Source organism: Ornithodoros turicata, chromosome 2, assembly GCF_037126465.1.
Source record: "Ornithodoros turicata isolate Travis chromosome 2, ASM3712646v1, whole genome shotgun sequence".
NCBI lineage: Eukaryota > Metazoa > Arthropoda > Arachnida > Ixodida > Argasidae > Ornithodoros > Ornithodoros turicata.
This window is the reverse complement of record NC_088202.1, coordinates 147,235,383-147,262,970: the sequence shown is the minus strand read 5'-3', so window position 1 is coordinate 147,262,970 and position 27,588 is coordinate 147,235,383. Positions and strand designations below refer to the sequence as shown.

General features: G+C 44.3%; 1 protein-coding gene across 1 annotated transcript in view; it reads right to left on the bottom strand.

Annotated features, from left to right (window-relative positions):
• Window positions 1-15,889, bottom strand: part of LOC135386342 (cuticlin-1-like) — a 129,397-nt gene extending 113,508 nt beyond the window's left edge. Inside the window, exon 1 of the mRNA XM_064616203.1 lies at window positions 15,594-15,889. The gene's annotated coding sequence lies outside the window, so the exon portion shown is untranslated. The remainder of the gene's footprint in view (window positions 1-15,593) is intronic.
• Window positions 15,890-27,588: the final 11,699 nt, after the last annotated feature.

The following is a 27,588-nucleotide window of genomic DNA, read 5'->3' as shown; positions in this document are numbered from 1 at the left end:
TTACAACCGCCACCTACTAGAGCAATAGTAACAATAGTAACAAAATGAAGCGGGTGTTTCAACGCCTATACGGTCGTCCTCATCTGGGACAGGAGGCGAGACAATTTGAAAGTAACGGGAAAAGTAACGCGTTACATTTCTAATCGGTAACGTATTACATTTTTGATGAAGTAATTTGTAACGGTAAAGAAATACTTTTCGCGCAGTAGTAACAGTAATTGTAATCAATTACTTTTTTCGAGTAACGTGTACAACTCTGGTGAAGGCCAACCATTGCACAGAATGATACTGTTACCGCTCCTAATTTGTGGAAACCGCGGGGTGTACGCATTTTTGTGACAGTTAACGTAACTGCGTAAGTGTAAAAAAAAAAAAAGAAATAGAAAAAGCGTACCCTTCCCGCTTTTAACCAATGAGAAAGCAGAAAAATGTCATTCGGGATTATGGTTGGCTAAGAGCGTGCTGTGCGGTTCAGTTCGGCAAGCATTTCCATCACCACCACCACTATACCACCATCTGCTTTAGGATGGAGCCAAGGAAGCGACAAGGCATACAATTTCTCGCGCGCAAAAAAAAAATAAAAAATAAAAGAATGAAAAACGAAATATACAAATAAAAACAAATAAATGAGAGTTCTAGTAAAAACACAAAGGAGGAAGAGAACATTGTACACGACGTAAAGTGCAGCTTTTCGAACCCGAGCAAATCGCAAAAAAAAAAAAAAAAAGAAGGCGCAAAAGGTCCATAAATCACTTTGTGGGGCGTGCACTTTCGCCATCCAAAATGAATGACTTTCTTGAGCACCCCCGAAACACCTTTTGTACATTTCCTGGAAGTGAGAACTCGCGCAGTCTCAGACGGGCCCGGTGCATGTGGGTGCTCCTCTTTCGATCACTTTCTTTTAAATGCTTGTACCAGTCGACAGAATTCCTCGCGGGGTTCCGCTCTTCGAGAGGGAATTCGAACGCCCATAAGTGGGCTAATTAGAACCGTCGCGGTTGATTGATTGATTGATTGTTTTTTTTTTTATTCTTGCTTGCGAGGGTCTCTTTGAAGCATAGTGTGCCCCTCATTGTACACTCTAAAAACAGAACTTCACCGCATAGCACGCTCTGCGCCAACCATTACCGCGAATGATAGGGTTATCGAAGAGAGGAGAGGGCGTACCCCTTTTTGTGGCAATTTGGATATGTGAAAATTGTCACAAAAAGGCGTACGCCCCCTCTCTCTCTTCTAATCAGAAGCGGTAACCCTACACTCTTAAAAATGAACTTCACCTCATAGCACGCTCCTAGCCAAACATCATCTCGAATGATATCGTTATCTGCCCTGATTTGTTGAAAACGGGAGGCGTACGCCTTTTCTGTGACAATTATGAGCAGCATAAGTGTCACAAAAAAGGCGTACGCCTCCCGTTTTCAACAAATCAGGGCAGATAACCATATCATTCGCGATTATGGTTGGCTAAGAGCGTGCTGTGCGGTGAAGTTCATTTTTAAGAGTGTATCATTCGTGGCAATGGTTGGCGCAGAGCGTGCTATGCGGTGAAGTTCTGGTTTTAGAGTGTAGACGTTGAATAAGTTCTGAAACAGGTTGCATACTCTGAATCCGATAAAAAAAGAAAGTATATAGGTGGTGGTGGAAATGCTTTCCTTAGTCATGACTATCACGCGACTATCGCACTACTTAGTCACGACTAACGTCAAGACTATCGCAGTGCAGGCATCGTGGGTCCTGGGCCGACTAGAACTTCACCACATAGCACGCTCTCAGCAAACCACCATCCCGAATTACGGCGTTCTGCATCCTGACCGCTTCAAAACGTGAAGCTTCCGCCTCTTTATTACATTTACGCAGTTATGTTAATTGTCACGAGGTGGTGGTGGTGGTGGTGCTGGCGAGCTCTGGTTTCGTCCACAAAAAGGCGTAGGCCTCGCGCGCTTACCACAAACAGGAGTGATAACGGCGTCATTCTGCGCAATGGTTGTCCTTCACCGTGCTATGTGGTGAAGTTCGGTTTTAAGAGTGATACCTCATTTAAAAGCGTTTGGCACGAAGGAGTTTCCTGCTCTTTTGTGTCATTATCATGATTATGTTGTGGATTAATGTTCATTTCAAAGTTAACCCTATGGATGAAGAACCAGGGGGGTCTGTGTTGCTCTGTTTATAGGCTTTAACCTTCTTAATCTCTATTTGTAATACGAATATAAATTGTATCACTTACATTGATTGGTGGTTGGTGGTGTTAAATGACAAAATTAACATATTTAATGTAACCTAATAATTATGAATTGCGTTATTACTGCTACGTCTTGCTGGCGGCGGGCGTGGTTGGAAACAATAGTGCGCACCTTTGTACAAGAAAGCACTATTGCACAATTATTTCAGCAAACAGTTCCCAATTTTCGAACAATCTCTTCCTTACTTCCTTGTTCTTGCTGTCCGCAGGTCAATTTTTTTCCCGCATAGCTGTATATATACACGTAACTAAAAATGAGACTCTTGTCGAATTATCTAACAGAACATTGGCTAATGTAGTAATCATTACGTACCATTTTATTTAATATCAATTAATAATAAAATAAGCGTGGTAGATACGTATGCAAACCTGCCAAAAAAAAAAACTAATAAAAATATAGCGAGGATGCTCACACAGAGGATCCGCTTCCACGTCACACGTTAATTATTATTCCTCACGCATATAAATATCATTAGTCTTTGAGTGTCGAAGCATTCACGCTCCAGCAAAAATCTATTTCCGAAAGCAGTTTGTTTTCAAGCTGGCCAGGACAACAGAGCCTCGCTCGATCCCAGTTCATTATTGAATTCGAAAGAGAAATTAAGTTTCGAAGTTAAGAATATATTTTTCTTCTTCGGACTCGTCATCTCACTTTTTACTTTCAGTTCATATCAATTTATTTAAGCTTTCCACTGCATCACTGCAATATCCCGTCTGCAGACAAACTGACCCCCTTTTTCCGAGCTAGATCACCTTGCTCACAACACTTTAAAGGATACATTTGTGCCATTTTTGCAACCTCGACTGCAAAAAACATCACAGGTCCACTAAGAAGCTATTATTTCCGACATTGCACGTTATGTGACACATTACACTCAGTTCTTTCGGATGTCTTTAACGAAACGACTTCTTAACTGTTCCGTATACGTCGAATATAAAAGCCATTAAAACGGTCATCATCAAGAGGCAGCGAAGGACTGCATCGTTGACCCACATGGACGACAATACGAGGAATTAAGCGGAATTTTTTTTTTTTTTTATTAAGGGCACACATAAAACTGTAGTTTATACGTGTTCATATTAGATGCAAGTGTTATCGCGATGCCGGTGTTGGTCACGCGTGAATATTTATTGATTGTGGTCGTGGGTGCGGTCGTCCTTGATGCTTCCATGACCCACAGCCACCCGTGCGTTACGAGGGGTGACTTTGCATTATGCGTGGGTGACTGACAGGAAAGGTCTTGATGCTACAAAACCTTCTTCTTCAGTTGGCAGTATAGCGACAGTCGGCGTATTTCTTTTCTTCGCGAATTCAAATAAATATTATTTTCATACCGTTATTAGATTATATAGGCTACTTAATGGAGAAGGCTCGAAGCGCGTGACTTGATGGTAATACATGACGAAGAAAAAAACACCCCCGAGACAATGGAACGTGGTGTCGTCTCTTTCGTTCACCTGTCTCGTGGTTTTTCTTAATCAGATTACTAAACTATTTATTTATTACTAAAGTAATTAAATACTGGGAGGTGGTCGGTTCGAATTCTACCACTGCACTCTTAAAAATGAACTTCACCGCATAGCAGGCTCCTAGCCAACCATCATCTCGAATGATATCGTTATCTGCCCTGATTTGTTGAAAACGGGAGGCGTACGCCTTTTTTGTGACACTTATGCTGTTCATAATTGTCACAGAAAAGGCGTACGCCTCCCGTATTCAACAAATCAGGGCAGATAACGATATCATTCGAGATGATGGTTGGCTAGGAGCGTGCTGTGCGGTGAAGTTCATTTTTAAGAGTGTGGGTGCACTGTCTATAGGGTTCTCCCTTGCACTCTAAAAACTGAACTTCACCGCATAGCACGCTGTGCGCCAACCATTGCCACGAATGATAGGGTTATCGCTTTTGATTCGAGGAGAGAGGGAGGCGTACGCCTTTTTGTGTCAATTTGGGTATATGATAATTGACACAAAAAGGCGTACGCCCCCCTCTCTCTTCGAATCAAAAGCGATAACCCTATCATTCGTGGCAATGGTTGGCGCACAGCGTGCTATGCGGTGAAGTTCAGTTTTTAGAGTGTGGTTTCCCGGCAAACTTCCCAGACGGATGTCGACACAGTTCTCCCTGAAGCCGGCCCTGGACGCATATACCCACAACCGCCCCCTCCCCCGTCTCACACTCTTTCTCGCTATCCTCTCTCGCCATCTCTCGACGTCTGTACGTTGCTCATGGCCTTTGTCGCTTCGCGGCGCTAACACATAATTAAAAAAGTGAGTGTTGCAGCGCGATCACATCCGAGACGGCTTAATTGGCACCGTTCTTATACGGCTCTTCTCAAAGAGTGTATAGCAGCCGGATTATATAGTTAGCGTCACGTGATTTCACCTGAGGTTCCGGTTCCCGCGGATCGACGCCCCGCCAGAAATTGCCTTTGAATTCGCAACAGCAATTTGTTGGCTCTCCACTGGTTCAGTAATGTAATGTACCTGCTGAGCGAGATAGAATAATACGATGGTAGGAATCATCCATATTGAAGGGGGGGGGGGGGACATCCAATTTGGAGGCCCTCCTCTGAGGAGCGCTTCCAGTTCAGACAGAGAAAGCAGACGCACTGAAGACAAAGTGCTCCAGTCCTTTCAACCTTTGCCTGATGCGTTACGTATATTCTTTATGCATGATCATAGGACACCCGTACATGTTCAGTTCGATATAGTCGCTGTCTGGACACAAACTAGAACTGAAGGGCTGCTGTCGAATAGTTTCTTCTGGCGCTTTAAATAAGCGCGTAAAACATAACATGTGGGCAAGCTTACGCTTGTCCCATCCTACAGTTGGCAATACAAAACATAACATCCCATCCCACAGTTGGCAATACAAAACATAACATATAACATAACATATAACATAACGTATAACATTAGGAAACAATGAGAGTATTGAAATTTTGATATGCCAGGGGTCTCACGACGTCACTGTCAGCAGTTCCCGGGTTCATCGACACCTCCTGCACTAATATAGTGCTACATCATTTGCGCAAAGAGGGTTCGATCGATGTCTTAAGAGCACTGCACTATAAGTGACCTCCTGCGGGCCCCACGGTGGCGGGTTCGAGTCAGGGCGCCAACAAATTGGTGGCATGGTACAAGTTCCCAATAGGCACGTCATCCGAGAAACGTTAAATACGGGATGACGTGATATTTGAACCCAATGTTAAGGAACACTCCAGTGGGCAAAATCAATTAATGGGCGTCGCTCGTATCACTGTAAACTTTTTCACACCTTTAAAGGTGTGCGCTATGCACATTCAATCTGGTTGCGTAACATTGCATCTCCAGGATGATATTTTACAAAATTCGGAAAGCATTGCTAAAGATCAAGTGTCAGTGCAAATCTTGCTTTCATTATGTCTTGGATATCGTAGGTACGAGCTAATGCATATATGCATCGCTATCGATAATCGAGCACGCGCAAGTGTCTACAATACTGTTGAACAATGTTGAGAAATTTTTGGAGGACAGACAACACTCGAGTAAAGAAAATTTGTGCGAACTCGTGCTCCATTATGATGTTACCAAAATTACACCTAAAAAGGCGTGCGCCATGCACGCTATTACACCTTTAAAGGTGTGAAAAGATTTAGAGTGTAGGACACCCGTACATGTTCAGTTCGATATACACTGTAAACTGAAAAACACCCTTATAGGTGTAAATGGCTTGTCCTATAACTAACACCTCTTTTTACACCATATGGTCTTAGAACACCCTTTTCAGAGGGTGTATTCTGTGTAAGACACCCTTTGAAAGGGTGCTTTTCCTTGAAAATGCCTTCTTTTGCACCCTTTAAACACCCTTTTAGGAGGGTGTTTAACAACTTTACACCCTCCTAGAAGGGTGTTTAAAGGGTGCAAAAGAAAGCATTTTCAAGGAGAAGCACCCTTTCAAAGAGTGTCTTACACAGAATACACCCTCTGAAAAGGGTGTTCTAAGACCATATGGTGTAAAAAGAGGTGTCAGTTATAGGACAAGCCATTTACACCCATAAGGGTGTTTTTCAGTTTACAGTGTAGTCACTGTCTAACAACAAACTAGAACTGAAGGGCTGATGTCGAATAGTTCCTTCTAGCGCTTTAAAAAGCGTGTAAAATAATTCGATAACATTTCGAAACAATGAGAGTGTTGAAATTTCGATATGCCAGGGGGTCTCAGGACGTCACTGTCAGCAGTGGGTTCATCGACACCTCCTGCACTAATATACACTCTTAAAAGCGAACTTCACGGCATAGCACGCTCCTAGCCAACCATCATCTCGAATTATATCGTTACCTACCCTGATTTGTTGAAAACGGGGGGCGTACGCCTTTTTTGTGACACTTATGCTGTTCATAATTGTCACAAAAAAGCCGTACGCCCCCCGTTTTCATCGAATCGGGGCAGATAATGATATCATTTGGGCTTATGGTTGGGTAGGAGCGTGCTATGCGGGGAAATTCATTTTTAAGAGTGTAGGGCTACATCATTCGCGCAAAGAGGGTTCGATCGATGTCTTAAGAGCACTGCACTATAAGTGACCTCCTGCAGGTCCCAAGGTGGCGGGTTCGAGTCAGGACGCCAAACAACTTGGTGGCATGGTACAAGTACCCAATAGGCACGTCATCCGAGAAACGTTAAATACGGGATGACGTGATATTTGAACCCAACGTTAAGGAACACTCCAGTGGGCAAAATCAATTCACGGGCGTCGCTCGTAGTCATAGTTGCCGCGGCTATATTATCCCCAGCACTAGCGAGTGACCGATGCTGAAAACGCAAACTTTTGCTCGTCCGTCATTAACCTCGTAGTACACGGGAAGTGTAGTAATCGTACGATGACGGCGACCTCTTGCGGGCGTTGGAATATGCGTCTGCAATTGCCCTTCCCCGCGGCGGCGGCGCGGCCGGCGCCCACGGTCGGCGCTGCCCACCTGGGCAACCCACGCCAGCGCCCAGAGCAACCAACCGCTTCCGACATGGTTATGGGTTCCGCATCGCGCCACCGCAGGAAAGACACGTTTCCAGCCACGTATATATTACCACGTGGCAGCTGCCGGTCATGTCTGCTGGTGGCATGTACAGTCAACCCACGATTTATGAACCTTCGATTTATGAATTCCCTCGTTTTATGAACACGAGCACGGGGAACCAAACTTTCTCCATTCATTTTTCCCTCGTTTTATGAACCTCGATATTCGAATAATGAACGGAATTTCTGGGAACCAACTAGGAGTTGCCCAGCGTTTTTGCCCTCAATTTATGAACGAATCGTTCCGAGGTTAACAGAAACTTTCAAAGGGATAACTACGCGGTCTTACCAATGACGCTTGAACGGACAAAACGTTTCCCAGGTATTGCACCCTCGGTTCTTAACCCCTCGAAATCCGAACAACAAACGGGTTTTCCGGGGTCGCACAAGGTGCGACCAAGTGTTCCTGACCTCCGTTGATGAATAAGGTGGTGGCTGTCACCCGGAGATTAATAAACGGAGGTTAAAAATCCCGGAGGAAATCCGAGACGAGTCCAGTGCGAATGTGGTGACATCTCTTCTTTCCAAGATTGACACAGCGGAAGGCATGGTCAAAAGCAAAATTACACAATATATGGCATTATAAACACAATGCCAACTCGGAAATACTGTTGCATTTGCTCGATAGTACTCAGTTAACTGAATTTTCGATTTATGAATCCCTCGATTTATGAACGATTTTTCGGGGAACCGAGGGTGTTCATAAATCGAGGGTTGACTGTATATGCAGATATGAATGAAATTCGTGAGATTCTTTTCAGGGGCAATTGTATTCGGCTACCACTGTTGCAGTAGACACCGTAAGCGCCACAAGAACATTTCACCGTTTCGTTGATACATAGAACAAATAATGCGTACGGACAGCAATTCGGCGACAGTAATTTTTTGTCGTGGCTGGTCGCGGCGAAGCGCAAAAAGACGTAATTCACTGGTGGATAAGGGAGTGGAAGAGCGCTTTTTAGCGCTTCACCGCGACCAGCCGCGACAAAAATACGTAAACCGAAACCAATTAATTACCGCAACAAATGACCGGGTTCGGTGACAGATTTTTCTCTAATAGGTGTCTACTGAAGGTCCCAAAAGGGGTAGTACCCATTTTAATGCCGACGGCGCCCCGCTTTAGAAATTGTTTTCTCACGAAACACATTTGAATTTTTATTTAAATAATGAGCGCCTCCCACTCATTCACACGGTGCGCAGCTTGTAGGTGGTATAGGATAGATACTTGTAAAAAAAAAAAATTATCCGATTGGCGCACCCGTTCGCGAATTATTTAGTACGGGGATTTAACTGAAACACCATGTATATGCGTGCACGAAATTATGAAGTTAACACGTTAATGTACCAGTGTACATGTGCGGTGCCTGTGACGCCACTCTCATGCTATGAATCAGCTCTCTACCTAAATAACGCGTGAGTATCGTGAAAAGAAAAGAAAAAAAAAAGAAAAAGAAAACTCCTCCATGGATCAGGCGGAGGGATTTTTAAAAGAGATAATTTAAAAAAAAATGATTCGCACGGGAATGTCATGCACGTGAAAAGGAAATTTTACGATGGTTTAGTCGCATTGCCTGCTCTGTCCAGATAAATGGAGCAAATGTAGGTTGTTTTCTTAACTGTCTAATGTATAAGAAAGAAACTAGCCGAATCTGTTGTATCCATCGGAAGTAAAAGCGTGGGTAAAAAAAAAATAAAAAAAAGGTGGTCCGACGACGGAAAATGAAAGACGAACAAATAGTTATAATAATGAAAATAATAATAATAACGCTTTTTTATTATTATTATTACGAGCCGACAGATATAACCGCCCTACTTTGTGCATTAGCATTTCTGCCATGCGCGTATATACCGCTGATTCAGCAACGCGATATCTGTGTAGTGTACCCACGTACGGAAAAAGGTGCGCTTGACCGACAGTAAAAGCCCACGCTCGCGGATACAAGAAATCGTAAGCAAAACAGCTTCTTGCGCCGCATCGGACCAAGTACGTGAAACGCTTTCCGTTGTATTGTTATTCGCTCTAATTTACTGCAGCGTACAGTAAGGGAACATACAAAAAAAAAAGAAAAAAGAAAGGCTTAAGAATGCGCTATGACCTTAGCCAGAGGCTTTTAGCTGTCGAATAACCCACGCGTACGAGACATACTTTAGAGAAAGGGGAAATTCGCGGCAAAACACAAAGGGAAAAAGAAAATCGGTCGCTATCATGCATGACCGGAACCATCAAGCTTCTGCATAAACGGAAAGAACGTTTTTAATTTCTTGAAATTTCTTTGTGTTTAGAGAAATTGGGACGGCATCGCCCTTGATTCGACCCTCGATGATATACCCCTCCATAAGTGAAGACACTTTTTGCGCCTCCCAATTATCTTCTATGTCCGGCGCATCATCAAGATGCTTCATTAGTTCAGTAGTGATTAGTGAGCTGTCTGAAAGTGCACAGGGAAAAACCCGTAGGTTCATTGCTTTCACCACGCTTTCGTCCACTCCAGCCAATAACGTAGCAATTTTCCAGCCACGCAGAGTAAGAAACAGTTAGCGCATCTTTCTTCGCAAATTATGTCCTATGTATGGCGCAAGATTTTATATAACTCGATATATCACGGTTGACGGTTTGCTTCGAAGTATTTTCATGCATGCACACGAATTATGTACCTGGGACTCTTACAACAGCGCGTGAAATGCAGTCTCCACTCTGTAACATTCATTTACTCCTGAAAGGGACTATTTTTTGTGGCAATGCAATTACTCTCCAAAAGGAGTAAAAGTAGTCCTTTTTTTCTTAGAGTGTATATGGAGCACGTTCTACTTGCTTATTGTGTACCTTTGCAGTACAGAGGGGCATTACGTACTCTAAGCGTCCGGCTCGTCCGGCGTGCTAAAGACTGCGGGAGGTAGTGGGTTCGAATCCTACCACCGGCTGTGTTGTCTGAGATTTTCCCTAGGTTTTCCGGACGAATATCGGCACAGTTTCCCTTGAAGTCCGCCCAGGACGCATACTGACTGATCCCCTGTCCCCCACTCCTTCCTGCTGTCTTCTCTCCATCTATCCACGTCCGTGTCCCGCTCATAGCTACAGTTGCTTCGCAGCGCTAACACGAAATTAAAAAAAAAAAACGCGTGCTCTGGTCCATGTAGAATCACGACTGAACATCCACACACGCCCTCTAGCATCCTATATGCACAGCCCCATGTATATACGCTCTAAGAATGCTCCAAAGTGCGGGAGACATGGAGCTCCGAGGCCTTGCTACAGACGGGTCGGTACGAAGCTTAGCACCGACTTTACTAAGTGAGGTTTTCCCTTGGTTTCCTCACACCTTGCAGATGGGAAGTCAACCCACACTCTTAAAAAAAAAAGATGTACTTTAACTACTTTTTCTTGCCACATATATCACTCCCTTTTGGATAATACAATTACTGTGAACCCTCGTTAATATGACCCCCGATAATCTGACATACGCGCTTTATGACCATACTCTTGGGGGACAATGCTGTGGAACCTCTGCAAATCTCGCCCGTTAATATGACAACTCCGCATTATGACAAAAATTTTCGGGAACGACCATGGTCATAATAACGAGGCTTCACTGTACTCTCAACAAAGGACACTTCTCACACCCTCAAGGGAGTAACATTACTCCCCCAGACCCCTTACTCCCTCCAGTAGGGGGTTAGAGCGTAACCTCAATCCCATTAGGGAGTGGGGTTTACGCTCCCACTCCCCTTTAACCTCCTTTTTTCCTCCTATAAGCCTCCTAAACCTCCCACTCCCTAAGACTCCTTTTTTGAGAGTAATTGTACTCTCCAAAAGGAAGTGATATATATGTGGCAAAGAAAGGACTTAAAGTACACCCTTACTTTTTTTTTTAAGAGTGTAGAACGCGTACCAATTTCACTACCAATACTGCGCTCTCTCCATCGTCTTTACGCGGCACATAGGCATAGTTGTTTCGCGGTGGTAACAGGGAATAAGAAGGGTATATATATATATATATATATATATATATATATATATATATATATATAGTATAGGTAAAAGGATTATCAAACGGCCACGAAGTTTTACAGAAGTTCAAAAAAAGACGCGGAAACAGATTTTAGGGAAGTTAAAAACACTAGTTTATTACATGGGGAGACGTTAAAAAGTAAAATTTTACTTTTTAACGTCTCCCCATGTAATAAACTAGTGTTTTTAACTTCCCTAAAATCTGTTTCCGCGTCTTTTTTTGAACTTCTATATGTAGTATATATATAACTCTGGTATGATTGCGGCAATCTCCCTATATAAGGCGTCATCTTGGCAAGCAACTGTCTCCGCACTTCTTCTTCGTGTTTCTTTTCTTTTTTTTTTCTTTTTTTTTTCTACCAGGAAAGGTTACCGTTGTTGACATTGAGCCGCGCCTCGATACATCTGTCGTAACGGAGCTGGATGTTTTTTTCCTCACGAGCATATATGACGATGAGTTTTTGTGATGGAGGCACTTGTCGGGAAAGCGCTCAGACGTCGAGTCATTAGACATCGGTAATTGATTGCATTTTCCGCAATGAAGCATTATCGCTTTCTTTTCAAACGAACAACTTAATTACGTTTATGCAGTATGCAGCTGGACTCTCGCCCTCTCAGTATGTCAACATTGCTTGGTCCATGGCCAAATCCAATCCACCAGCGCTCTGCCTTTCACAAGGAATGGCAAGTCGGCTCCTGCCAGGCTGACCTTTCCTTTTTGCCTGCCTCTTTTTTTTTTAATAAACATATCCCCCCGTAAACGCACTTCTAAACTTTTTGGACACCGTATATAGGATTGCTTGATGGTGCGACTCATTATTATATTTCATCGCATTACCGCCAGCAATTCGGGGTAGAGTATCTACCCTGGCGATAAAATTCCCCAATCGATCATCATCATTAAAATAAAGTTGTTGTTGTTGTTGCCCCTCGCAAGTAGTTTTTTTTAAATACTTTTCATTACTTGAGCAACGGTACTTGATGCAGGAGTGAAACAACAACAACAAAGCTGAATTTTCCATTCTTCCAAGAGGTATATATTTTTGAAGCAGATCGTTTTGAGAACTTTTGACAACAACATTTTCATTTATTAATAATATTTATTTATAATAATTAGCGCAGTAGTATTAGTAATTAGCACTTGCGGTCCTTGTGCTCCGACACTATGCTCCATAATAATCTTACTGCTGATACTATCAGCTGTAAAAGCCCACGGGTTGTACCCTTGGTACCCGTTGGTATACCCGTTCCGCGGGTGGTACCCGCAGAACCAATCCAGAATCACGGAGTTCTAGGGGGCGCGGCGAGTGTTTCAGGTACACTTTTTCTCGGCTGTACCGCCGAAGTACTTTCCTGCGTTCACTTCTCATTTTTTTTAAAATTCCGTACTCGTTTGCGCCGCGAAGCAACGCTGACTATATGAGTGGCGTATAGACGTTGACAGTATAGGAAGGAGGAGGAGACAGGGGGTTAGTGTGCCTCATGGGCCGACTTCGAGGAACTGTGCCGCCGTCTGTCTGGGAAAACCCACGGAAAATCTCAGATGTAGCACAGCAGGTGGCGGGATTCGAAGTCACCAAGTCTCACTTTACAGTACGACCTTGGAGAAGGGCAGAACTGAGCACCAACGAGCACGTACTGAGTTCAGTTGAGTTGAAAGAAGAAAAAAAAAATGGAGAAAGGGAGGCACTCATTACTACGAGTGCCGGCTGCTCCAGATCACTTAGAAAAACAAAAAATGGCCAACTGCAATAAAGAAACAATGAATGACAGAGACACTTAATCAGAGCAGACGATTTTATCAACTCTATCAATGGTTATCTTGCGTTCACGGCGGCTCCCAATGGTCGATTACACTGTAAACTGAAAAACACCATTATAGGTGTAAATGGCTTGTCCTATAACTCACACCTCTTTTTACACCATATGGTCTGGAACACCCTTGTGAGTGGTTGTATTCTGTGTAAAACACCCTTTGAAAGGGTGCTTTTCCTTGAAAATGCCGTCTTTTTCACCCTTTATACACCCTTTTAGGAGGGTGTCTAACAATCTTACACCCTCTTAAAAGGGTGTTTAACGGGTGCAAAGAAGGCATTTTCAAGGAAAAGCACCCTTTCAAAGGGTGTTTTACACAGAATACACCCTCTCACAAGGGTGTTCCAGACCATATGGTGTAAAAAGAGGTGTGAGTTTTAGGACAAGCCATTTACACCCATAAGGGTGTTTTTTCAGTTTACAGTGCTTTCGAATGTATTCTGAAACTTTAAATCAAGTTTGAATCGAGAAGGTTTTCATGGACAAGGCCGTCTGATACGGCCTATCAATCTACTGATCGAACGTTGAGCTATCTCATCTGATTTTTCTATCCTAGCTACGATTGAATCGACTGCGTGCACGTACAACGAATGAATTAGTGACGCTTTTTACGTCAATTGTAGAATACTGTTGCCCGTGGAAATCTCGCAAAGGTTACTTTACTGCCTCTAACCTACACTCTTAAAAATGAACTTCACCGCATAGCACGCTCATAGCCAACCGCCGTCTCGAATGATATCGTTACCTGCCCTGATTTGTTGAAAACGGGAGGCGTACGCCTTTTTTGTGACACTTATGCTGTTCATAATTGTCACAAAAAGGCGTACGCCCCCGTCTTCAACAAATCAGGGCAGATAACGATATCATTCGAGATGATGGTTGGTTAGAAGCCTGCTATGCGGTGAAGTTCATTTTTAAGAGTGTACGGTCCCGTCTGTTTGCAGAGTGCAGGCTTTCATTGGTGTACAGCATACAAACTGAAAGCTTATCTTATGGTCACAATTGCTTGGAATTATGTTCCTCTCACTTTTGTTAGCTTCTTCTTTTTCTTTTTTTTTAACAGAGTAACTTCGCTTGACGTTTTGAAGCGATGTGAGATCAGTTAGATAGCCAATGTTTAGGCACTAAAAAGGGGTGCTCTTCTTGACCGCATAGCACGCGGTATATGCCAATCATCATCGCGTATGATATCGCTCTGTATCCCGATAAGCTGATAAAGGGGGCGCACACCTTTTTATATATCAGCTTTCCTTCCAATAGGAAGATAAAACGATACGATTCTGAAGGTTGGTTGGCATAGAACGATTTATGCGACGAAGAGCACTACCTGTTAATGCCTAAAAACCTGGTCTCTACACTCTTAAAAATGAACTTCACCTCATAGCACTCTCCTAACCAACCATAATCTCAAATGATATCGTTATCTGCCCTGGTTCGTTGAAAACGGGAGGCGTATACGCCTTTTTTGTGACAATTATGAACCGCATAAGTGTCACAAAAAGGCGTACGCCTCCCGTTTTTAACAAATCAGGGCAGATAACGATATCATTCGAGATAGTGGTTGGCTAGGAGCGTGCTACGAGGTGAAGTTCATTTTTAAGAGTGTAGAACGATTTATGCAACGAAGAGCACTACCTGTTCGTGCCTAAAAACCAGCTCTCTAGCGGCGATCACAAAAAAATTGCACGGCATGAACTTCCCGTTTTCGCGTTTATATGTATCTCTATTATCTTATAATATCACTTTTTACTTTTATATTCGTTACATACGTGATATTTAATTAGATCACTATAAGTCAAACGGGCTAAAGTCGTCCATTAGCGATGAACGTGCAGATTAAATCCACACATATTTTTTTTTCTCCTCTACACCATCCTAGTCTATCGTAGTCCGTTGCCAGTTTTCACGTCTGGTCACCTTATAATATTTCTAATGCTACACATAGGCCCGAATTATACAACCGAAGTTACTACAGTGAGTATAGCAGGTGTTTAGAACAAACAAATATACGTATTTCAATAATTAATATAATGGTTCTCACATAGTACCTATATATCTACATTTCCTTACGATCCGACCGCGACGACGACTGACCGAACGCTCCGAAAACTACACCGGAAACCGACCGATTCACGCCGTTATCTGCCGGTAACCGCTGCCAACTCATTTATCCATTCCAAAGCTGTCTCCCCGACCGTGGATTTCATAATGCGAGCATAAACGTCAAACCCACACTCCGAGCGATACTCCATCGAAGGACACAAATCCCACGCTGGCTGGCAAAGCTGTTGCTTGCCAACTGTCGAATCTAGGACGGTAGTACTCCCTTCGGTCGCATTTCACACATACTCCTTCCGGGGTTTCGAATTGCACCGTCTAAAAAACTATTAAAAACTTGCCGAGAATCCCGGTGAGGAAATAAAACAGCGAGGTTCACACACCGCATGGTCAAAAGGTTAAACAACTCACCTAGAAAAAGTGGCCGACCGCCAGACGAAAAGAAAGTCCGAAATGAGATTTCGCAGGATCGTCTGCTTCGAAAACCGTTGTCGTCTGCTTCGAAAACCGCTGTCGTCTGCTACGAAAAAGAATATCGCGTCGTCCTCGTGTCTCTCGACGTTACACACTCGGTCCGTAGTTCCGTGTCGGTTTCCGCAGGGTTGTTGACTACCCTGGGAAGAGGGCACATTCACTCACACAACACACACACACACGCCAGCCGAAGACGGAGAGAGCCGAAACGTCGACGTCTGCTCTGCGCGCAAAACCCGTTTTCAGAAAGAGTGACCTCGTCGGGCGTAACGGCGCTCTTTATACGAGGCGGGACGGTCACGTGGTCCGTGTTTCCTTCTCCGTCCAGTCGTTTCTCTTGCCGGATGGTGGTGGAGGACCCACGCCGAATTGTGTTTTTTTTTTCTTTTCTTTTTTCACACCTCCGAGTCCTGAAGCCGATATTAGCTTTCGCCGCTGTCGTTCCTCGAAATCCTTTTGTACTTGTGTAACAAGTAACACGATACATAAGCTGATTTCTGGCACTTGAGCATTACCAAAGCAAAGTAATGCGTACAAATATTTCATGGAAGGGAAACCTAAGGTTCCCCCGTTTTATATGCAAAATTGGCGGTGGCCCACGCCGCCTCCGTGACCGCTTCCATTACCATCGATCTCACTGTCAATTCCTGGTCTCAACGTCAAAAGAAACCAAGTGCCTGCATCAGTTCTCAAGCAGGTAGCAGCGGATATGATGCATAGTCGATATGCTGGCCACACTGCAGTTTTCACTGACGGATCCACCAGCCATGAATGTTCATCGTCTGCGTTTGTTATCGCAACGGACGATGTGGCGCATATAGATACCTTGTCTCACACAGCACATCATCTACGTCGGCTGAGGTATATACTATCCTGTTGTTTCTGCATAAGGCATCGTGTGATGCTCCGCGGACCCGCACTCTTAGAAATGAACTTCACCACATAGCACGCTCCTGGCCAACCATAATCCCGAACGACAACGTTCTCGCCCCTGATTTGCTGAAAACGGGAGGAGGAGCCTATTTTGTGGCCATTATGCACGGCACAAAATAGGCTCCTCCTCCCGTTTTCAACAAATCTAAGGCGAGAACGTTGTCATTCGGGGTGATGGTTGGCTAGGAGCGTGCTATGTGGTGAAGTTCATTTTTAAGAGTGTGGGATCCAAAGGCTGTTCTTCAATGTATAGCTAGCATCGGGATTCGTGCGTTATCACGTGATTGTGATTCGTGCATCGGAGAGTTGTACCAATAGTGTTGTCGAGAGGAGACAGGAGATCACTTCTGACTGAGCTCGTCCAGAGACCAGCTCTCCAGCAGTAGAGTCGGGACATCACTGACGGGTCTCTCATGTATTGGGTGGATCCAAATTTGTTTTTCTCAGTTCCGGACACCATGACCATACCTGGGGTAAATGACTTCTAAAACGTAATTAAATTGCATTACTCATTACTCCAGTTAGAGTTTGATTTGATTTGATTTTAAAAGAAAAAAATGGAGATGGTAGTCTCGAGCCACTCGGGACTGGCTACTCCAGGACGCGTTATTAATAAAAGAAAGGGAAACTACACTAACCTCGACGCTTTGAAACGCTTTGAAAGAATAAAGGAGAACATCATCACCGAGCTTGTCACCAAAAGCGAAGTCTCAAGGCACTAAAACCAAAGAGTGTCACAATGTGTCAAACAGGTCCGTCCAGACGAGAAATTCGGCCATACTCCACCCATTTAGAGTTTAATTATTACATTACTCATTACTGCAATTGAAATGTAATGAAATTACGTTAAAATTACTACAAAAAGCAGTGACATTACAAAGTAATTACTGGGAGCTTAATCGTAACGCTGTTGAGGATGTGGAAATTCATTGCGGGCGTTGGAATTTCTTTTAACACGCCAACAACTCTCTTTCTGCCAAGTGCCAACACAGAACACAAAATCGATGCTTCTGTAAAAAGTAATGAGTAATGTCATCAAAATTACTGCCCAAATGTAGTTAAATTACATTCCAAATTACATATTAACGTCAAAGGTAATGCATTACATTACAAATTATCAGAAAAAGTAAGTCATTACTGTAATTTCATTGCTGTAATGACATTACTACCCGGGTATGACCATGACCATTGGTTTTTCTTTCATGTGTGTGTTTTCTTCATCTTTCTTTTTTTAACGGCGTAGCGCAGCCAGTGCTGGAGGACAGCCCAGTTGCTGTGCTTGCACATAACATTAACTTCACTCTCATATCTCACATCTAATGTTTCGCGTGTAATGGGGTAGTGTACTGCTCTCCAGCGGTGACTCACCCCATGTCACAGTCACGATGTATTTGCTGTTGTTGATGTTGTTGTTGTTGATTGATTGAAAGAAAGAAAAAAATTGGGATTGTAGCCCTCATCACGAGGGCCGGCTACCCCAGATCACCTTAGGAAATGGGGTAGTGTACTGCTCTCCAGCGGTGACTCACCCCATGTCACAGTCACGATGTATTTGCTGTTGTTGTTGTTGTTGGGCATTACCACATCACCACCAGCAATGGGGTATGGAGTATCGCCCAAGTCCTGAAGCCGATATTACTTTTCGCCGCTGTCGTTCCTTGAAATCCGTTGTACTTGTATAACTGGTAACACGATATACATAAGCTAATTTCTGGCACGCCTTCGGTAACTTGGGCATTACCACATTACCACCAGCAATGGAATACAGTATCGTCCCTGGCGATAAAACTCCCCAAAAGTTATTTTTGGCATTACCATGGCACTCTATGGCCTTCGTCGCCTTTGTGCCCGAAAAATCACAATCACAATCGCATTACCACAACCTGTACTTTGAGCAATATGCTTATCTTCATTCAACATTAGCACCGCGGAGAAGTACACTCTTAAAAATGAACTTCACCTCATAGCACGCTCCAAGACAACTACTATCTCGAGTGATATCGTTATCTTGCATGATTTGTTAAAAACGGGAGGCGTACGCCTTTTTTGTGACACTTATGCGGTTCATAATTGTCACAAAAAAGGCGTACGCCTCCCGTTTTCAACAAACCAGGGCAGATAACGATATCATTTGAGATTATGGTTGGCTAGGAGCGTGCTATACGGTGAAGTTCATTTTTAAGAGTGTAGCCATGACTATATGAGGGGCGTTCAGACGTCGCCAGATAGACAGAGAATAAGATTAAGACAGATGGGGACAGTATGCGGCCGACTCCAGGAGCACTGACTGCCGGGAAGTCTACCGGAAGATCCAGAGAAGGTCTCAGAAAGCGCTGCATTTAGAATGAGGACTCTCACCCAACACCTCAGTCTTAGCACGAACTTGTAGCTACCAGCGGTGAGCCACACCTCTGGGAAATGTTGTATTTGTTATTTTCGATACTGGATCGCCACAGGAGTTGGCTGACGTATATAATACTAACCTCAGATTGCGTCACGAGAGCAGGCACGTGGTGGTGGTGGTGGTGATGGCGATAGGGCTTGCCGTTGTCGGCCTCACGTATCTGGGCAACGTCACGACTGACGCCCTGGGGGAATGTGCGTCCTGGGCCGACTTCTAAGGGAACTGTGCCGACATATGTCTGAAAGCGTCTGAGGAAAACCCAGGAAAAACCCCAGACAGCACAGCCGGCACCGGGATTCGAACCCGGGTACCTCCCAGTCTCGACGTGACATGGCCAGCACGCTAACCACTGAGCCACGGGAGCAGACACGTTTCGTCTATACAACGGTCGCCGATAAATTGTTCCAATCGTTTACTGTTCTGGGATAGAAAACGTACTCGAAGGCATCTGTGTGAATTGAGAACTTTTGTAGCGCTTAACTGTTTATGCCGAGTCTCGAGCGTCTGCTATTACGCAAGATCGGACGTTATGTAATGTAACAAAAACAACAATCAATGATGGAGTATATAGCGATGACGACATGATGTGATGTTAGTTGGGGTGCACTGTAAACTGAAAAACACCCTTATGGGTGTAAATCGCTTGTCCTATAATTGACTCCTCTTTTTACACCGCATGGTCTGGAACACCCTTTTTAGAGGGTGTATCCCGTGTAAAACGCCCTTTGAAAGGGTGCTTTTTCTTGAAAATGACGTCTTTTGCACCCGTTATACACCTTTTTAGGAGGGTGTTTAACGATCTTACACCCTCCTAAAAGGGTGTTTAAAGGGTGCAAAAGAGGGCATTTTCAAAGAAAAGCGCCCTTTCCAGGGGTGATTTACACGGAATACACCCTCTAAAAAGGGTGTTCCAGACCATGTATGGTGTAAAAAGAGGTGTCAGTTATAGGACAAGCCATTTACACCCATAAGGGTGTTTTCCAGTTTACAGTGTGGTCGGTTGAAGCGACCATCACTGAAGGTTGGGACGAGGTACTAGCGTGACGCGAACGGGAATTGCGACACAGAAACAATTCGAAAGTGGTTTAATACCAGTGGGTGGGTGATAGATGAAGACGAACGTGGGAACAAAACTGACTCTAAGCCTTGCGTAGATATACGGAACCAATGATGAAAATGGCAAGCCTGGAAAAGGTGAACCTCGGTGGTGCATGGAAGGGATGCCTGGAAAATATATTGTCAGGACAGGTCTGCAGATGATGTCCTAAAGATGTATCTGGTGGTAGCAGCCGGCGGTACGGTCCACGATCCCTCGAGTATCCCGCAGAATAGACCTCTACCTGTTTGTAAACAAATGACGTCATACTGTTCGACAGCGCCACGAGTTTGGTAGAGTTGAACTACGTTCAATGCTAGTGGCGAACAAGAGCCACGGTCTTGAGGGGATTACGATGATCTCTGAAAGGGACGCGACCTTCGGTCCTACTTCTCTTTCAATAGGAATCAGCGAACAATTGCCCACCCTTGGAACCCAGCTCTCCTCTTCCGATCTGTTTTGGTTTCGGTTTGTCTACCAACGTCATGATGACGTTTCCCGGGTATAGAGGTTTATATCTTCAAGAGGATCGGTCTCGATGATGATGATGATGGCCTCCTTGATGCCTATATTGAAGCCGCTGACTCACGTACTGTCTTTTGGCACCAACTCATGACATAGGGGATGTTTCCCCGTGGTAGCCACAGGACCCTATACCCTACGCTAAACACAGATGCGAACATCATGCTTTATAAGGGGTTCTGACAGTTGGATAAATGTGTTTCATTACATGAGGAATGCATTACACTGTCCACCAGGGTACTGAGGAAAAAAAATCAATAGCAATAATAAATCATTGTTTTTCTTTGTGTCGTATTACCCAACGTCGATACTCAACCTCGGAGAAACTTCGGCGTCTAGTTATGACGTCAGAGCTAGGTACAGCCCCAGTCATTGCTATTGGTCACTCAAAGCACTTCATCTATCCCGCGGCCACCTCACTGGCACCGCTGTCAGGGTTCGATGCGTTTCTGTATTCGCGGTGCAAGGTAGCATTACTGGTCTCACTAACGTCCTCAACGAACACTAACACTAATGTCCTCAACATTTATGGGCTGGTAATGACCTCTGCGAAGAGGTCGGTGCTGAAGACTGGGCACTGGGCTGGGCTGTGGTCAGGTTTTCCACTGGTTTCCCGGCAGACTTTCGAGAAGGATCTCACCAGTTTCCCAAGATGTCGCTTGCCCTTTAGACCCCTCCTCTCTGTCCTTCCTTCATCTGTACACGTCTGTGCCTACAGCCACGGTTGTTTCACGATGCTCACGCGAAATTAAAAAAAAAAGCATTTCTGGTGCACTTTTAATAGCACTTTTAAAGCACTTTTGGTTGCTTCGCAATGAATGACTACACCAAACAAAGACACGCTTAGCGAAAAAGTCTGCTCCGCGTACTTGTAATGAATGCTCGGAAAAAGCGTTGTTTTATTCGTTTTGCTTTAAAGGGATTATCGCATCCGCCCCGCTCGATTCCGAAACTTAGAGTGCCGTTTTACTCCGCGTTTATCTCTTGTAATAACGCCGAAATTCGACGCGAATTGGTGGCGTTGGTCCTGTGAAGTAACACATGTAACACACGGCAAGAGCAGACGACGGATATTGAGAGTATTCCGGGATCCGCTCTCTGGAAACGTCACTCGCAAAAGGCCAATCAGTGAGCGACCTATGGCGCGGACGAGACCAATCAGAGAGCGGCTGGAGGGACCTTGGTAGCCTTGGCGACCGACCGACCGACCGATAGGCGGGCGTGCGGGCGAGCCGGAATACTAGGGGACGACGCCTGCTCTGTGATCGGCTTGCGGAGTGTTTTTTCTGCTTAGCGTCGGACGTGTTCGTACAGACAGCAGTTTAACACCCTGTTGCACTCTACATGATCACGTCAGGACTCACACTGGTAAGCGAAAGTCGGCCGTATTTACCGAGGACTTTTCACTTAGTATATTGCGATGCGAACGTCAAGCAGACGACCTTGGAGACAATCGCCTGCGCTGCGTTCCCATTCGTGTGCCCAGGCTTACGTCATCATGATGTTACTATCGCTGAGGCTTCCTGAGCTGCAGAAGGACTGCGAATCTTTAAAACTCGTCTATTTGATATATATAAGCTGTTTTCGGAAGAGAAACTTGGCCAAATTGACTGTGAAGAGGTGACGAACAATATATCGTATCGGTCTCATACATACGTTCCCGGATGCGGTAGTCCCTTTAACTCTATCCTGCACTCTTAAAAATGAACTTCACCGCATAGCACGCTCCTAGCCAACCATCGTCTCGAATGATATCGTTATCTGCCCTGATTTGTTGAAAACCGGGGGTGTACGCCTTTTCTGTGACAATTATGAACAGCATAAGTGTCACAAAAATGGCGTACGCCTCCCATTTTCTACAAATCAGGGCAGATAGCGATATCATTGGAGACGATGGTTGGCTAGGAGCGTGCTATGCGGTGAAGTTCATTTTTAAGAGTGTGCATAAAAGCAGCAAAAGGACAAAAATAATGGGACAAAAGGGCGTACAGAAATACGAGAAGTCCGGTTGTGATGGGAATTAACCAAGCTGAGACTGGAACACAGAAAACACGAATGAAATCCTCTAATTCTAATGAACCACCATAATCACCAACAGGTAAGTACCACATACATGTATTCGCATCGAATTGGAACGCCATACACTCCACTGACCATCTGCATGTTCAGAAAAATTATTTACGGAAGTTCTAATTACATATCCATATCCTATCGAAGACTGCAAAATGGGACGAAGCGCTATGCTTGACACATGGCGCTTCAAGCCATATACAGAGTGTTTCACCTAAAGTGATAAAAAATTCTAACTGGCGACGTACTCGTCGGATGATTGTAGGACTTAATTACCTTCAATGTGGGCAATTACCTTCGGGAAGCCTTTGCCGCAATTGAGGAAGGCTTTGGACAATTTTTAATTGAGGGACATTTTTTTTTCAATTCAGCTTTGAAAATTGCTAAGCGAGCCTCACTCCTTTTTACAGAAATATAAAGTCCTCCAGGTATAACCACAGTCCCAACAACAACGACGGACAGTATTGCAACAAAAATCGTCGAAAAAAAAGTAAATATCCCGCTTTAGCCCCGCCTGCTTGATTGTCGCAAAGAAGAGCGCACGGAAGGTGCGGGGAGAGGAGGAAGTGTTACTGCCTCTTGTTTTACCTTTCTTTTCCCCACTTCGACCTTGATGCTGGTGACAACAGTCTTATCACGAAGATAACAAAACAACCGTCTTATCACAAAGAAGTCAAAACAAATGAAGGCGGGCACACTTTCTCTTTCAGACGCACATTCCCCGTGCGTTTCTTGGCGACAATAGTTTCTGTGCATAGTTTTTGTTGGATCTGCGGTTATCCGCGGAGAACTTTATACGTATTTCTGTAAAAAGGAGTGGAAGCTCGCTTGGCAATTTTCAAAGTTGAATTGAAAAAAAATTCCCTCAATTAAAAATTGTCCAAAGCGTTCCTCAATGGCGGCAAAAGATTCCAGAAGGCAATTGCCAAAAGTCCTATACAATCCTCGGGCGAGTACGTTCCCAGTCAGACTTTTTTTTATCATCTTATAGGTGAAACAGCCTGTATGTATTGGCATCAAAGTGGAAACCATGAAACCATCTGTGCGTATTGTCATCAAGTTGGATGTCTACCTGTGGACATAGGCCAATAATGTATCTGCATGCGGCCCAAAACCGCAATACTGTTACAGTCCCTTGAACAAACGCGCATTTGTTTTGCAGTGCCCGTCAAAAGGGCGTCGCCTGTCGGGGGAAGGTTATGTATAAAAAATATCCAAGTTAGGTTATTACATTTTTTTCTTCGGAATGTATAACTAGCTAGTGACTCAGTTATTGTAGAAGGCATTTTTTGTTCCTTTTAGAAGTCTTTTTTTTTTCTTTTCCTTTTTTGCAGGATGGTCTTGAAACGTGATTACTCCATGAAAGACGTTGGAGGCTGTGTTCTTTTCTTTCTTATATATATATATATTTTTTAGCTCGTATCAATTTCAAAGGTTGACCTCACGTCTGGTGAACTGGGACCATGTGTGTGTGAACACAGCTCTGAGGAAAGCTCTATCCATTCCGTTCTGTGGCAAGAATTTCTTTCAGTTTTCACCGGAAGAATTTCAGACAACGTAGAGCACAGATTATATAGATCGAAATCGGTGCTCACCTTCTGTACTTGACGTCTAACGTGTTTCTCACCATATCAACGGGCATATATTCCCGGGAACTTATAATTTGATGAAGATGAAGGATGAAAGATGAAAGATGAAAGATGAAGATGAAGATGAAAGCCTCAGAACATCAGTTCCTCTCTTGTTCAACTTATAATTTCGCGACTTTTGATGACCACGCGAAAAATCGCAAAACAAAAAAAAAAAGGTTCCGCGCGAAAAATAAAAAATAAAAACAAAAAAAGGCGTTTTACAGTGTCAGGACGCGTCTCTTTGACGACAGTCACCGGCCAAGTGGCGGGGTTCTCAAAACTTGTTCCTGTTGAACGGCTCCCTCGCAAGCGAAATGTTCGTGACTCTGCTTCATCTGTTCCGTCTCATCCCAACCCTTTCCTCTTGTTGACACAACCCCCCCCCCCCCGACAAGAAGTCATTCGTCTTCCCACCAGGGTGCGGAATTCTTGTAACACGTTGAAACGAATTGCGGCGCCCTGAGAACGACGCGTGTGTGAACAGCAGTGCGCCTAATCACGTGGACGTTTCACGCGCTCGGTGCGCGGGAGTGCCCGACACTGTTTTTTTTCTCTCTCTCTCTCTCTCTCTTTCTTTCACGCCTCGGCAGAAGGTCTTTCAACCGGCCTTCAGTTCTTCTTTCTTGTTTTTTCTTCTTTACTCACCTTTTTTCACGCTCATTTTTCGGAGAAATCGTGAGCATGGGCTCGTTCGTTGATTATCAACGCTCACAAAAAGAGTCAAAAGGGTTGTTGGTCTTCGGAAACAGCCGATGCCCTTTTACACGGCACAATGGTCCGGGAAGGATTGCGCGCGAGATGCATATACAGTCAAACTCCTTTATAGCGAACACCTTTTTAACGAAAATACCACTACAGCAAATTTTTTTTTGCGGTCCCGCTGGAGCCTACAAGTCCAATAATGGACATCCTTTTTAACGAAAATACCTTTACTGCGATTTTTTTTTTTTTGCTGTCCCCTGAGTTTCGTTGTAAAGGAGTTTGACTGTACAACGTACGCTATTTTTTTTTTTTTTGAAATCCAGTGTGAGCACAGCGGTGCAACTGTGTCTTTACGCACGATGTACGGACGGTCTCGTATAGAACGAGGACAGCAGTAAGGAATGGGTAACAGGCGACGCGTCTTGGGCTCACTTCATGGGGAGCAATTCCGCCAGGGACAGTATTGGGGAAGAAATAAGTAGGATAAGAAATATATGTGGATGTTTAGCTCCTACACGTGGGGAATATATTTATTAGAACAGAAAGGGGGAAAAGGAGGAAGGGACAGCCAAACAAGTACACTCTTAAAAATGAACTTCACCGCATAGCACGCTCCTAGCCAACCATAATCTCAAATGATATCGTTATCTGCCATGATTTGTTGAAATCGGGAGGCGTACGGCTTTTTTGTGACAATTATGAACAGCATAAGTGTCACAAAAAAAGGCGTGCGCCTCCCGTTTTCAACAAATCAGGGAAGATAGCTATATACCATTCGAGATGATGGTTTGCTAGGAGCGTGCTATCAGGTGAAGTTCATTTTTAAGAGTGTAGTAGTAGTAGTAGATATGGAAGTATGTATCTTTCAAGGCAATGTTTCTGTCCAGTAGAAGGCGCCCTTGGTATAACATGGACATCCTTCCTGACTTGTTGATTATCTAACACCTGTGTAAAGTTGCTCTTTTACTCTTTCCTGGTTCTGCTCTCTGAATCTATAGTTACTTTATACTTGTATATCATTTCGTGTCTACGTCCGACTTTCAGGTCAAGATATGTGTATAATGTGTGCGTATATACTGTTGAAACGGGGGGCGGGGGCGCAATGCCAAGACAGGCTTGCCGTTGCTGGCCACACGCGAATGGGCAGCGTCACGGCTATAGTCAGAACACGCACAAAAAAAAAAAAAAAAAAAGAAATGAAGGGGTGAAGGTGAGGTATGTACACTCTTAAAACAGAACTTGACCTCATAACACGCTCCTACACACTTAAAAATGAACTTCACCGCATAGCACGCTCCTAGCCAACCATCATCTCGAATGATATCGCTATCTGCCCTGATTTGTTGAAAACGGGAGGCGTACGCCATTTTTGTGACACTTATGCTGTTCATAATTGTCACAGAAAAGGCGTACGCCCCCCGTTTTCCACAAATCAGGGCAGGTAACGATATCATTCGAGATAATGGTTGGCTAGGAGCATGCTATGCGGTGAAGTTCATTTTTAAGAGTGTATAGCTAACGACCATTCCATTAATCAATATCATTCTATGTCCTGATTTGTTGAAAATGGGAGGAGGTGCCTATATTTCTGGGACACGCATATAATGTGTCCCGGATAGGCGCCTATCCTGCCATTTTCAACAAATCAGGACGTAGAATGATATCATTCAGAAATTACGGTTTGCTGGACACATGCTATGCTCCGCGCTTCCCACAAATCAGAAGTGATAATACGGTGAAACGGTTGTCCTGCACGTGCTATGTGGTCAAGTTCAGTTTTAAGAGTGTGGGTTTCCCTGTAGACACCCTCCAGATGGGTGTCGGCAAAGCTCGCCCTGAAGTATGGCCCAGGACACTTACTATAGTCCCCCTGTCACCCACTTCTTCTGCTGTCCCCTCTCTATCTGTCCTCGTTCGTACACACTCTTAAAAATGAACTTCACCACATAGCACGCTCCTACACTCTTAAAAACGAACTTCACCACATAGCACGCTCCTAGCCAACCATCACCCGGAATGACAACGTTCTCGCCCCTGATTTGTTGAAAACGGGAGGAGGAGCCTATTTTGTGCCGTGCATAATGGTAACAAAATAGGCTCCTCCTCCCGTTTTCAACAACATCAGGGGCGAGAACGTTGTCATTCCGGGTGATGGTTGGCTAGGAGCGTGCTATGTGGTGAAGTTCATTTCTAAGAGTGTAGGCGACCATCATCCTGAGTGACACGGTTCTTTCCACTGATTTGCTGAAATGGGGGGGCGTACGCCATTTTTTTGCGGCAGCGCGACAACATATCCGTCGTTCTTGAATGAGATACACTTCTCGAACTCCTCCATAATTGAGTGTCGTACGCCACTCCCGCAAAACTCCCTATAAAAATACAGCTGTTGTCGTTGTGGCATTATGCGGTTCATAATTGACACAAACATGGCGTACGCCCCCCGTTTTCATCAAATCATGGGAGAGAACGTTGTCCTTCGAGATGGTGGTCAGCTATAGGAAGAGATGCGAAGCACCGGAAAATAAACCGGAAATAAAAAAAAAGTTTGTTTCGGTTTTTTTCCTCGTCTCCGGA